General features: G+C 41.8%; 1 protein-coding gene across 1 annotated transcript in view; it reads left to right on the forward strand.

Annotated features, from left to right (window-relative positions):
• The first annotated feature begins 305 nt into the window (after window positions 1-305).
• LOC139540244 (solute carrier family 45 member 3-like) overlaps window positions 306-14,426 on the forward strand; it is a 54,507-nt gene continuing 40,386 nt past the window's right edge. Inside the window, exon 1 of the mRNA XM_071343920.1 lies at window positions 306-2,380. The gene's annotated coding sequence lies outside the window, so the exon portion shown is untranslated. The remainder of the gene's footprint in view (window positions 2,381-14,426) is intronic.

A 14,426-nucleotide genomic window follows, 5' to 3' on the forward strand; every position in this document is an offset into this window, starting at 1 on the left:
ATTGTGGAGAGGTTGGAGTCTGTTTGATTGAGTGTGTGGACAGGTGTCTTTTATACAGGTAACGAGTTCAAACAGGTGCAGTTAATACAGGTAATGAGTGGAGAACAGGAGGGCTTCTTAAAGAAAAACTAACAGGTCTGTGAGAGCCGGAATTCTTACTGGTTGGTAGGTGATCAAATACTTATGTCATGCAATAAAATGCAAATTAATTACTTAAAAATCATACAATGTGATTTTCTGGATTTTTGTTTTAGATTCCGTCTCTCACAGTCGAAGTGTACCTATGATAAAAATGACAGACCTCTACATGCTTTGTAAGTAGGAAAACCTGCAAAATCGGCAGTGTATCAAATACTTGTTCTCCCCACTGTATGTGTTTAAATACAGTAGACAACAAATTGACAATAAAAAAATCACAAGTTACATACAGTATATACCAATGAAAGAGACTAGCCTGCTGACCTTACTGGGTGGATAGGAACATTAGCCCGAGCTGTTTAGGAGGGATATCACACTTGGCACAAATTATTGTCTCGTTCTGTTTTTCCTGCCGGGGGAGGGGGGTGCTCTGTTTACAGTACAGGGCCCTGGATTTAATCAAACCTGTAAACAATTGTTTCCACGGTAAGTCAAAGACATGAATACTCTTGCACAGCAAGAAATAAATGAATTTAAAATGATTTTAGTTTCACACTGTTGATTGATGGGAAAGTGGGGCTTTTTCTCTGCCAAGGAGGGTTCAGATATGAGTATTAACTTGTATCTTGTTATCTGTTTTAGTAACACTTTAATAATAGCTTTGTTATTGTGTAAAATTGAGTTTAGGGGTTATTGCTGCGACACAAGTGGAATAAGGACCATTCGAAAAATGGGTTAATACAATATTATTACTATAGAAATACTACGCTGGCATGGAGCTACGCTGAAGTTTTACCCTTTCTGTATAGCACAATACATCCTGTCCACATGATGCAGAAGAGACTCTTATTGGCTCCCAACAAGCCAACAACAGTGTGCTGTTTTATGTTACCGTGCCAATGTGGAGGATTGACACAAGCTTATGACTGTTATGCATAGAAACCATAAGAAACTCAACAGATTATACAGTGAAAATTGATTTTAAAGGAACGTTCCCAACCTCACCAGTTTATAATTGAAGTCTAGGGAATGGCCTCCGGGGGGCTAGATGTCAATGCATTAAGCATGGAGGTGACCACAGGGCTATTAATCTCTGCCTACTTTGGCTTCATTAATGTTAAATAAAGACTAGGCTAGTCTATTATTAATATTGGTAGTAGCTAGTGTTATGTTGCCCAACTCCTTATACCTCTGGGTAGGCAACATGATGGTCCTGACACCTGATTTCATTCAACATGTCTTCTGAAATTGTGTAACACTGAAGTATACTGATCCCGCAGGTGAAGAAGACGGATATGGAGGTCCTGGGTTGGCGTAGTTACACATGGTCTGCGGTTGGACGTACTGCCAAATTCTCTAGAACGGCGTTGGAGGCAGCTTATGGTAGAGAAATTAACATTCAATTCCCTGACAACAGCTGTGGTGGGCATTCCTGCAGTCAGCATGCCAATTGCACGCTCCCTCAACTTGAAACATCTGTGGCATTGTGTTGTGTGACAAAACTGCACATTTTCAAGTGGCCTTTCATTGTCCCCCAGCACAAGGTGCACCTGTGTAATGATCATTCTGTTTAATCGTCTTCTTGATATGCCACACGTGTCAGGTGGATGGAATATCTTGGCATAGGAGAAATGCTCACGAACAGAGATGAATTTGTGCACAACATTTGAGAGAAATACGATTTTTGTGCATACGGAACATTTCTAGGATTTTTTATTTCAGCTCATGAAAAAGGGGAATAACACTGCATGTTGCGTTTATATTTTGGTTCAGTGTTGATGTAATGTAAACATAGCTTTGTAATTTTGTAGTTTTGACATGTGTCCCATCTCTTTCTGTTTGAGTCAGTATTTAGAAATAAAAACAATTTCTTCAAATGCCCTATTGAGTTCACCATCAAAATAAAGTGATTCAACTGTTCCTGTTACATTGAGTATCTGATACATTGTATAATTGATAAGCTGATACATTGTGTCAATCGTATTATTACAGGTGGGTGTAAAATAAAGGAGTCAAAAAAATGTCGTCTTCGCTAGAGTTCAGCATGAAGTCTACCATTGAGCCTCCCCGCACTCCTCAGGAAAACAGTCGCCTCCATCCTCCCATGATCTCTCTCCTCTCTTTCCCCGCTCCATAAAAACCCGCAACGTCACAGCAGTCCTTCCTACAAGTTGGGCAACGACGGAACATCGTGAAAAGTGTACAAGTTGCTGCATTGATTTACGGGAGTTGCGTCGACAAGGTACAGTATTTCGCAATTATATCTAAGAATTGGCCATTCTTATACCGGGTTTGTTGTGGTATGCAACATACTTTCCGTGTTTCCAAATGTAGCGCCGCAGCTCGCGATAACTGAACTACTAACATGTAAAACTTAGTAATTGTATGTTTATAACTTCCGCTTTATACAACGCGCCCACTGCAGGTTTATTGGTTTTGCTTTTGAAAAATATAACGCTTTGCTTTGAAGTCCTCTTGCGGTTATGGTCTATCGAACGAACCTAAAGCAATGTGATGTTTCATTCAAAATGAGCGCATGTGTCTACGGCGTTGTGGTTTTTGAGGACCTTAAGTTGTTTCTTACTGTCTTAGTTGCCATATAGTTTGCTCTCTATAAATTGATATTGTGCCAAGTGCCATGGTGGCAACGAGTGTATACCGATTGCAATGGCAATCAGTGGCTTTCTTTCTCCTCGAAAGCATTTTTATCTTTGCTCTAAACATTTGGCGCTGTTGGGGTGACCCCTGCTGTTTTGACACATGGATGTGGGGGAGGAACCGTTTGCAAGTATTTTGAGGTCATAGAGATAAACCTTTTAAAATTAACTAATTGGCAAAGTGGAAAACGGTGTACTAACAGAGTAGTAGATCTTCTATTATAGTATGTTCCAGTTAACATGAACCAGGAATAGAAAAATATATATATTTTAATATAGGGTTAGGCCTAATATATATATTTTTTAATCATTCAACAGGGAAAGTAAATTGTTTTCACATACAGTGTGACATGACAAAACTGTCCCAAACAACTTCCACCTCATAAATCTGGAGATGAATTCACATGTTATGCTTGCTTATGCAAAAAAATTTTTTTTAGAGTAGACCACAACAGCTGACATTTCAATAACTTGACATTTTCATACTGTTGCCCTTATATTTTCAGAAGTAATTTAGGCCAATTTCATACATTCCTGGAGATCAAACATCATGATGTTTCGGGGTCCTGAATGGCGCAGCGGTCTAAGACATTGCATCTCAGTGCTAGAGACGTCACTACAGACCCTGGTTCGATTCCAGGCTGTATCACAACCGGCCGTGATTTGGAGTCCCATAGGGCGGCACACAATTGGCCCAGCATTGTCCGTGTTACGGTTTGGCCGGGTTAGGTCATCATTGTAAATAAGAATTTGTTCTTAACTGACTTGCCTAGTTAAATAAAGGTTAAATAAAAACAATTATATATTTTGAAGATGGATCCTAGACATTCAATCTGCCTAGAGTTTCAATTTAGCGATTGGAGTGACACATTTTCCTCTGTTGTAGATTTAAAAGAACTGCTCCCAATGCTAGACGAATGACTGTAGAGCCATTAGTTAATGGTCTGTGTTTTTTTTCTCTGTTTCTATTTAAACTTCCCTGGCTGGAGAACAAAATAACAGGAACTAGGTAATGCACATTTTCCATGAGACTCATTCTGTAAACAGAGGTTGTCATATTACATGTGTATAAATGGCAATTACAACTAAAAGTTTCCAATGTTTTTAAATAGCCTATATATGGTGCTTTGGTTTTACCAGGAACTGAATGGCCAAACCCACAGTACTTACGAAGAGGATCAAAAGGTTAAACAGCTTCAACTCATGACAGAGGGACTTTTATTGTCTCTGTGGCTATGACTCACGCTACCTCCGTACAAAGGCCACTTGAGTGTGTTATTCATGTATTTCAGCAAAATACAGACTTCCTTTCAGTCCTATTGCCTGAGTCGATCTCCCCTCTCCCATCCATATCAGGTTCTGCTCTGTTCTCAGCTAGTTACTGTGCAGTCCAGTTATAACGTCAGCAAATTAACATCTCACTTCCCAACCTATTCTTCCAGCCTCGGACTGATCATTACTTTAAATAGACTAGGGTTGTTTTATGATCCTGTTAATAATGTGTATTAGGCTCAACATTAACATCCAATAATCACTTAGCCTGCTAAGTAATAAGCTGATTATCCCCTGGTAATAACACACTTATTAAAACTTTTTTTTATTGAATATAAAGGAAAAAATCTTCAGAATATGCAATTAGGGACTGTGGGCAGACAAACACAGTGTGTACAGTATGTTGGGCCATGGTTTTTTACCAGAGCCTGTAGTCGCCAATTGAGAGGGCCTTGGGTTGATCTCCTTAGGCCACATCTACTCCATCCTGAAGAAATGTCCTTCACCCCAAATGCCCCTGCCTGACCAGCTGCACTGCTCCCTAATGCTGTAGCGAGCAGGATAATCACACACCACCCGGCAAGCTACTCAAGACCTTTAAACACACATTGATAGATAGGCCTAGGCCAATATCTCCTGCTACTCCTTGTTGTTAACCTCATTGTAGAAGCATGTATTAGTGAAGTGTTGTTCCTAAGAAATAAGTTTAGCATGACCACTGTGAGTGAAATTAGCTCAATGCCTTTCACTGAGCTGAAAAACGTGTGTTTCAGTGGGCTTAGAGGCTATTCACTCCTCTAAGCTCTTCCTCCTGTTTAAAGCATTGTATGCTATACTGGTATCATATGATGCCATGAACAATCAGTGGTATGCAATCTACACAATGGTTGTCTAGCTTTTGAGAACTTGCATTGAAATCTTTGAGAGCACTCTCTGCCTGTTCATGGAATTGGATTTCATAGATTTTTTTTGTTTTGAGACTTACTTGTTGTCCAGTCAGAAAATATATATTCTTCGGGCCTCCTGTATCGTTGTTTTTGCATTTTGTTGGCTAATATTACTGTTTATTGGCAAATTTTCTTTAATTTGATCCATAACATCTAGTTGCCTTTGTTGAATTTCTGTCCATATGAGACCTTATCTTTGACCACACTTGAATATTAACAATGGCTTTGGGTTAGAAGAAATCTGAGCCACTGGGTCTATTGACAAAGTCCAAGCAGCTAAGACCGTTTTTACATTCACAATAGCAAAGGGACATGGCTGCACTGAGCCATGTAAAACTATGGAAGCCATTCCTGCCACAATTTATTTTTAATGTCGATACTATCTAAACATTTTGAGATATGTAAGTCAACATTTTGAGATAGTAGATCACACAAATAGAATATGTTTTTGCATTTGTAACATTCATGAAGTACGACTGACCCCTGTCACTGAAGCCACGGAAGTACAAGGCCAAACGCAGCACTGTAGGCATTGTTAGCAGAAAACACGATCCCCCATTATAGTGAATGGAAAATGGCAATCTTCGTGGTCAATAAAAACATTTTGGAAGACAATCATGGTACCAGTAATTAGTTCTAATACACCAGATGTATGTCCTTGAACAGATTATTTAAAAATTGCACACAGAAGAAGTTATAAGGATAATTTAGTTGCTTACTGGAATAGCTCTTTTTTGGGGGTGGGGGATAGATCAGCTATGAAACTAGCAGACAGATTAGTCTATCAAATAACATGCATAATTTCTAATCCCCTTTTTATTTTTCATTTTTACCACCCCCTCACCTAGTTGGAGGACCTGGTGGAAAACATTAAAATACAATATAGCGTCTTCCTTTTGTACTGGACTCTAATTGCATCGCCAAATCATCCAATCACTCTAATTTTAATTGCACCCTTCAGATGTCCACATCTTTCCCAGTGCATTTGGAAAGTTTTCAGACCCCTTGACCTTTTCCACATTTTGTTACGTTACAGCCTTGTTCAATATACACACAATACCCCATAATGACAAAGCAAAAACAAGGTTTCTATAAATATTTGCAAATGTATTAAACATCAAAACAGAAAAATTACATTTACATAAATATTCAGACCCTTTACTCAGTACTTTGTTGAAGCACCTTTGGCAGCGATTACTGCCTCGAGCCTTCTTGGGTATAACGCTACAAACTTGGCACACCTGTATTTGGGGAGTTTCTCCCATTCTTCACTGCAGATCCTCTCAAGCTCTGTTAGGTTGGATGGGGAGGATTGCTGCACAGATATTTTCAGGTCTCTCCAGAGATGTTCGATCGGGTTCAAGTCCGGGCTCTGACTGGGCCACTCAAGGACACTCAGAGACTTGCCCCAAAGCCACTCCTGTGTTGTCTTGTCTGTGTGTTTAAGGTTATTGTCCTGTGGGAAGGTGAACCTTCACCCCAGTCTGAGGACCTGAGGGCTCTGGAGCAGGTTTTCATCAAGGATCTCTCTGTACTTTGCTCTGTTCATCTTTCCCTCGATCCTGACTAGTCTCCCAGTCCCTGCTGCTGAAAAACATCCCCACGGCATGATGCTGCCACCACCATGCTTCACCGTAGAGATGGTGCCAGGTTTCCTCCAGATTTGACTCTTGGTATTGAGGCCACAGAGTTCAATCTTGGTTTCATCAGACCAGAGAATCTTGTTTCTCATGGTCTTGAGTCCTTTAGGTGCCTTTTGGCAAACTCCAAGCGGGCTGTCATGTGCCTTTTACTGAGGAGTGGCTTCTTTCTGGCCCCTCTACCATAAAGGCCTGATTTGTGGAGTGCTGCAGAGATGGTTGTCCTTCTGGAAGGTTCTCCCATCTCCACAGAGGAACTCTGGAGCTCTGTTAGAGAGATCATCGGATCTTGGTCACCTCCCTGGCCAAGGCCCTTCTCCCCCGATTGTTCCGTTTGGCCAGGCGGCCAGCTCTAGGAAAAGTTTTGGTGGTTCCAAACTTCTTCCATTTAAGAATGATGAAGGCCACTGTGTTCTTGGGGACCTTCAATGCTGCATACTTTTTTTGGTACCCTTCCCCAGATCTCTGCCTCGACACAATGGCTTGGTCTTTGCACTGACATGCATTGGACCTTATATAGACCTTATATAGACAGGTGTGTGCCTTTCCAAATCACCAATTGAACATACCACAGGTGGACTCCAATCAAGTTGTAGAAACATCTCAAGGATGATCAATGGAAACAGGATGCACCTGAGCTCAATTTCGAGTCTCATAGCAAAGGGTCTGAATAACTATGTAAATAAGGTATATCTGTTTTTTACTGCACCGTTATTTGTCTGTTTGTGGCCCGCCTGTTAATTTGCACGATTCTTGCCATTCTCCTTCGACCGCTCTCATCAACGAGCTGTTTTTGCCCCTGAGACTGCTGCTGACTGGATGTTTTTTGTTTGTCGCACCATTCTGGGGAAACCCTAGACACTGTCGTGCGTAAAAAGCCCAGGAGGGCGGCCATTTCTGAGACACTGGATCCGGCGTTCTTGGCACCAACAATCATACCATGCCCAAATTTGCTTAGGTCACTTGTTTTGCCCATTCCAATGGCCATTCGAATAGTAACTGAATGCTTCGATGCCTGTCTGCATGCTTTATATACCAAGCCACAGCCACGTGACTCACTGTAGGAGCGATCCATTTTCGTGAGCGGGGTGTATGTTTAAGGTGTTTCCTCTGCATTTTTTCTTTTTTGGACATCTATACTGAGGGATGCTGAAACGCAATACAGACAGCTTGTTTAGACCATTCCCTTGCTATGCCCTTAGGGTAGATTTGTCTCATGGTGGACATTTCTGTACTACTGAATGTGCTCATCTGTGTTATAGCTAAGCTAAAGAGTGCACTGTACATATTGTCTTAACTTTGGCATCTGAAGGATGGGCTGTGATGCGCATGTGTGTATGACCTCTTTGACTCCTTGTATGATGGCTAATCCTAATTGGTTTGAGAGACTATCATTTTAATCTGATTTATCCTCTATGCTTTTTCTCTCCCAATCCAATTTACCTCCTCATCAAACCCTTCTCGACTTCCTCAATGGCAAGAATAAACCCCCTCCATGCCAATCTGAGTGGGAACATTGGCACCAGTTCAGTACTGCAGTGGCTCTACCAACTGCTTACCTCTTCCATCTTTATTTGTGTTTTTAATTACTTTGTAGTTTCAATTTAACTACATGTGTTAATCCAGCGTCGTCTTTTTAAGTAGATATTTTAAAGTGAAAAGATGGTAGCAGATTGGCAAATAAATAACACAACCATGACCATTATGTTTGAAGGCAATCTCTAAAAATAGCTATATTTTATTGAGGGAACATTTTAATGGCTTTCAATTGGACTGGCAGACAAATCCAATTATTAAGGCCATGCTTGTTGTCCTTGTGCTTGTGTATGCTTAGTCTCTGCCTAGTCCCCAACAAAAAGAGAGCCTGTGATGCGGCTTCTGCTTTTGGACGTTAACAAGGCGACATTCCATCTGAACTATTCCTCCACATTTACAGGATTGGTTGAACAGTGCAGAAGAGAACCTCCCCCGACAGTTTTTTCTTCTTCTCGTCAAGACCTGTATGTAGGGGTTCTAGTTTCATGCATTTTCTTTAACTTATGCTATGTCAGGTTAGTGTATGCTTGGGTGTTAAAAATAACCACCCACATACGTAATCAATCTTAACTTTTTAGTGGTTGGTAGCTAGACAATATTTTGTTTATTACACAGTGGTAAATGCTATCGTTCTTCACTAATGTTATAAACGTACATAAGCAGCGCCTTAAAGTAAAGATTCACCCATTTTTTATGTTATTGTTTTTGTGCATCTCTTGAGTGATGTTCAATCGATTCCCGGGGTCATTTCTGCCTAAATGACTAGCGCCCGTACCACTCACGTCGGTAGCCATGAAGTGCTTTGAAAGGCTGGTCATGACTCACGTCAACACCATCATCCCGGAAACTCTAGACCCACCCTAATTCGCATACCGCCCCAACAGATCCACAGATGACGCAATCTCAATCGCATTCCACACTGCCCTTTCCCACCTGGACAAAAGGAACACCTGTGTGAGAATGCTATTCATTGACTACAGCTTAGCGTTCAACACCATAGTGCCCACAAAGCTCATCCCTAAGCTAAGGACCCTGGGACTAAACACCTCCCTCTGCAACTGGATCCTGGACTTCCTGACGGGCAGCCCCCAGGTGGTAAGGGCAGGCAACAACACATCTGCCACGCTGATACTCAACACTGGGGCCCCTCAGGGGTGCGTGCCTAGTCCACTCCTGTACTCCCTGTTCACCCATGACTGTGTGGCTAAGCATAACTCCAACACCATCATAAAATTTGCTGACGACACAACAGTGGTAGACCTGATCACCGACAATGATGAGACAGCCTATAGGGAGGAGGTCAGAGACACTGCCAGGACAACAACCTCTCCCTCAATGTCAGCAAGACAAAGGAGCTGATTGTGGACTACAGGAAAAGGAGGGCCGAACAGGCCCCCATTAACATCGACGGGGCTGAAGTGGTGCGGGTCGAGAGTTTGAAGTTCCTTGGTATCCACATCACTAACAAACTATCATGGTCCAAACACACCAAGACAGTTGTGAAGAGGGCACGACAACAGCTTTCACCCCTCAGGAGATTGAAAAGATTTGGCATGGGTCCCCAGATCCTCAAAAAGTTCTACATCTGCACCATCGAGAGCATCTTGACCGGTTGCATCACCACCTGGTATGGCAACTGCTCGGCATCCGACCGTAAGGTGCTACAGAGGGTAGTGCGTAGGGCCCTTTGCATCGCTGGGGCCAAGCTTCCTGACATACAGGACCTATATACTAGCCGGTGTCAGAGGAAGGCCCAAACAATTGTCAGAGACTCCAGTCACCCAAGTCATTGACTGTTCTCTCTGCTGCTGCACGGCAAGGGGCACAGGAGCGCCAAGTCTAGTTCCAAAAGGCTCCTTATCAGCTTCTACCCCCAAGCCATAAGACTGCTGAACAATTAAACAATTAATAAAATGCCCCCCCTTTGTTTTTACAATGCTGCTACTCGCTGTTTATTATCTATGCATAGTCACTTTACCCCAATCTACATGTACAAATTACCTCAACTAACCTGTACCCCCGCACATTGAATCGGTACCAGTCCCCCCTGTATATAGCCCTGTTATTATATTGTTACTTTTTATTACATTTTTTACTTCAGTTTATTTAGTAAATATTTTCTTAACTCTATTTCTTGAACTGCATTGTTGGTTAAGGGCTTGTAAGTAAGCATTTCATTGTTGGTTAGGGGCTTGTAAGTAAGAATTTCACGGTAAGTTCTACCTACACCTGTTGTATTCGGCGTATGTGACAAATCAAATTTGATTTGGTTTTATGTTTTTATGTGTATCTGAGCTATTGCCGTTCAAGCAGGCAGTAATTTGGCCGGCATGACGTAGCATTGTGATAAAGTCGCTCTCAGTACACTGGAAGTTAATAGGAATACCACTTTTAGATCACGAAAACATGTCAGATTTCAATACGTGCCGACATCATAACGCGGGAGGCTGCCTTCTCTCGAATGAGCCATTGATCATATTTTTGCAATATTCCTACCTCGAGAAATGTAATTTAACAGAGGGTCCGCGGCATTTCTCCTATTTGTCTGCCTTTTCAGTCTAGGGAGCATTGCATGGTGCCGTTGCATGAATGTTGTGCATATCAGACTCCACTCTGCGAGGCGTCGATCTGCAGGTTGAACATGGTGAGATTGTAGACTCCTAAATATATAGTGCAATTTGTTTAGGCGATTTTACAGCTAGCTAGCTACTTCACATGCTGATATTGACTTTGGTGTTATTGTGTGTACTTACGTTTGCTAGCTAGCCAGCCAGCCCTTGGAGAGAGCATTGCATTGTGGGTTTTGTAGTTGACTTGAGCTGCAACAGATTTCCACAATGATTTTCACATGTTGCTACCAAACTTATTATAACGACAAAATGAAAAATGTGTACACCAAAAATATTGTTCTCACATATTAGTGTTATTTATCACTGTAAATGATAAGAATTGGTGGTTTTGGGTGGATTTTTCCTTTCAGACATATGTATCCATTGAAAGGCTCTTTGTCTCTCCCTTAATCCCCCAGTGCTTTTGAGAGTAGGCTAACTAAGTTACTCACACAACAATGCTCACTTCCTGGTTGAAAGAGAAATCAACAACTTACCCAACTGTTCCTTGTGCCTCATTGCAGTCTGACACCCCCTCCCTAGACATGATTGAATTTAGCAACTTTACTCAGTTCCGCCTAATTTGGTAATGTGTTTTCGTGGGAACTTGGCGTCTGAGGAGAATGCTGTAGATCCAACTCTCACGAAAGCAGGGAGTGGAGGGCACAAGGCCCATCGCCTCGGCTAATTCTCCAGTAATGAGAAGCACGTCTTCAGTCTGATGCTGTTCAAAATAAAAAACCCACACCACACTAATGGCAGACATTTGTGCCAGACTGAGACTGGGCCCCGCAGCTTGGATAACACAGAGGCTTGTCCTCCAACATTTTCCCATGGTGATAAGGACTTGGCCAGATGTTTTGCAATACACCCAAAGCACCAGCCATTGAGTGAAGTGTGGTAGAGGGGGCTTTAATTGTACCAAGTATGGATGTCATTGCTGCTACGCTCTTAGAAAAAAAGGTGCTATCTAGAACCTAAAAGAAGAACCCTTTTTGGTTCTATGTAGAACCCGTTTGGTTCTAGATAGTATGAGAGATACCACCGTATTCTCTTTTATGTCGTGAGCTGAAAAGGATTAAAGGCCACTGTTTGAGGGAAGTGGGAGAGACCTTTGATGTCTGAGAACAACATATAATCTGAAATGATAAAGCCCATGATTTAAATCAATATAGGCGCGTTCACACTGCACCTTATTCCAGTCTCCTTAGCCCTGGGCGTTTTGCAACCTTAGTAGGATCTAGAGTATTTCAATGATATTTCTGCTGTGCGCATCCCATGGGATGATGCGGTGCACTCTCTAAACCCATAAGTCTATTCTTTGCCGTGTTATAGCCACTGAGGGTTATAGCTATAGCCTATGCAGACGGGACTATTAGGCCTATTACTAGAGACGTTGGTTATGTAATTATTATCCAAGCATGTGCGTTAATCCAGAGGACAATTCGCATGGGATTAGACAAACTGCCCCCTATAATTCATAATTTTTTTCTTTAAATTTTGGTGAATTTACAAGGCATTGCAAGACAAAACATTGCGAGATACAGATGACCAAGCAATAGCCTATGTGCACGGTTCCGACTGTCTGCCTGCCTGCCCCTCATCTTTCTCCCCCTCTTGGTCACCTGCTCTTTCGCTTCACTATGAAAGATGCGAGTGTGTGTTCAGTTCGAAATATAGCTTTTGATTACCAATGCCCGGTTCTGACTGTGTCTGGTGGCCGACTTGCCTACCTATGTCTGGCTGTGCCCCTCCCCTCTCTCCCTAGCTACCTCGCTCTTCCTTTGCTGTGAAAGATGTGAGAGTTTGTGTTCTCGGAAGAAGCCTACGGAACTACTCAGTCTCCTATGTTTCAAAAATACTAAATCTTAGAATTCGAGAAGTCGATTCCGAGCAAAATCTAAGCTTGACACCCAGAAATAGAAGTCGACACCGGGAGTTGACGGGCAAGGAGTCGAAGAATCGATTATTTTGGAGTTGACTCTCCATCATTAACCAAAGCTACAAACTCTACGGCATTCCCTGTACAGGGGAAAGTTCGAATTTCAACAGTGAAACATTTCCCCCAGATCAGACAGCAAGGTTTATACAAACAATCGCTGATGGAAATCAAATGCTAGGCTAGAAGCAAGATCAAATAATGTGTCGATAATTATTGCTTACAACATTGGTCGCATCAGAGCTAGAATGTTGGTGGCATGTTGTTTGTCCGTTAGCCCAGGGCTTTAGAATACAAGTGTGAATCCTTAGCCCAGGGCTAAAGCTTAGTTCAAGGTTAACAAATGCTTGTGTGAACACAAGTTAAGATAGCCCACGGCCAGTCTAGCTTGGGGTTAAGATAGCCCGGGGCTAAGAACAATGCAGTGTGAAAAGGCCTTATGTGTGACTGCTTTAATGCCCGTTTCAGCTGGACCATTGTCAGAAATGGTTTCCAACAGCAGGCTTATGGGTTCTGCCCTGAATCCAATGATGGGTTAGTAAATGTCTGGCTAGTGAATCAGCAACATGCATGTGTCAGTCAAAATGTTTCAACTACACATGCACACTACGGATTAACATTGGTAACCAGGATCCCGGGAACACTCTTCATATCTCCCCCCAACATTAAAAGAACTGGGAAATTAAAAATAAATTCCCCAATGTCGGCACTAATACAGTTCCACAAAATACACAACATGTAATAGAACATTATCCAAACAGGTTGTCTTATGGAAGCCTTTAGCCTAGAGTATTTAGTCATCATAAATTTAAAGCACACTCATAATTAACACAACCGGACTGCACACAAGACACAAATGTCATTAATAAACCCTACCGGAAACCCCTACAATATAGCCTATAAAATAAATTGTTTCTCCTTGTGCTTTCATTGTGACTCGTCAGACTGTCAGACATTTGATAGGCCAATGAACAATTCACTACATGGGTATCTCTGTCACAGACATGAAGTCTGTTAACAATTCAGAGAGGCATCAGGGGAAATTATATGTTCTCCCGTCCTAAAGCCTAGGCTATTTTCCTATCCAGTCCCAATCCCACTGAAACCCATATTCTTGACTCCTGTCTCACATAAAAATGTGTAACTTTATTCTGTAATCCATAGGTTGCGTTATCGCCTATGCATGTCAAAATACCGCTATAACATTTCTTCAGCTTCCCTGCGCTGTCCCATACTTGCTGCCCATATGAGGGCTTCGGTAGAGAATGTGTGATCAACAAATGGTATGAGAGTAGATATGGATATTTTTATATCTCCTTACGAAACCTTGATATTTAAACTATTTCCACTCTTCATCTCGTTATTCATGAGCTGATCTGCTATCTGCATCAACTTGATTTAGCCAAATTTAGGAGATATTCTGTAATTCGTTAAAGGTTATCTAGCAAGTTTAGGAACTTGGGTCATTTCAGTCGTTTGACTGCCGTTACAAAGTTTGTATGAATCGACAACGCTATACTTGGGGTGTGCTTTGTGTCGAGATGAAATGCGCTGAATTAATTGAGGAATATTCGCAAATCACTCCAATGTCATTGGCGATCAAAGATAGTTACTCTATCATTACTAAATATCAGTTTCATTTGCTCTGAAGTCTTTACAGCAGCCAAACCAAAAAGGTGTCGCAGGGC

Source organism: Salvelinus alpinus, chromosome 15, assembly GCF_045679555.1.
Source record: "Salvelinus alpinus chromosome 15, SLU_Salpinus.1, whole genome shotgun sequence".
In the NCBI taxonomy this organism is placed as follows: domain Eukaryota; kingdom Metazoa; phylum Chordata; class Actinopteri; order Salmoniformes; family Salmonidae; genus Salvelinus; species Salvelinus alpinus.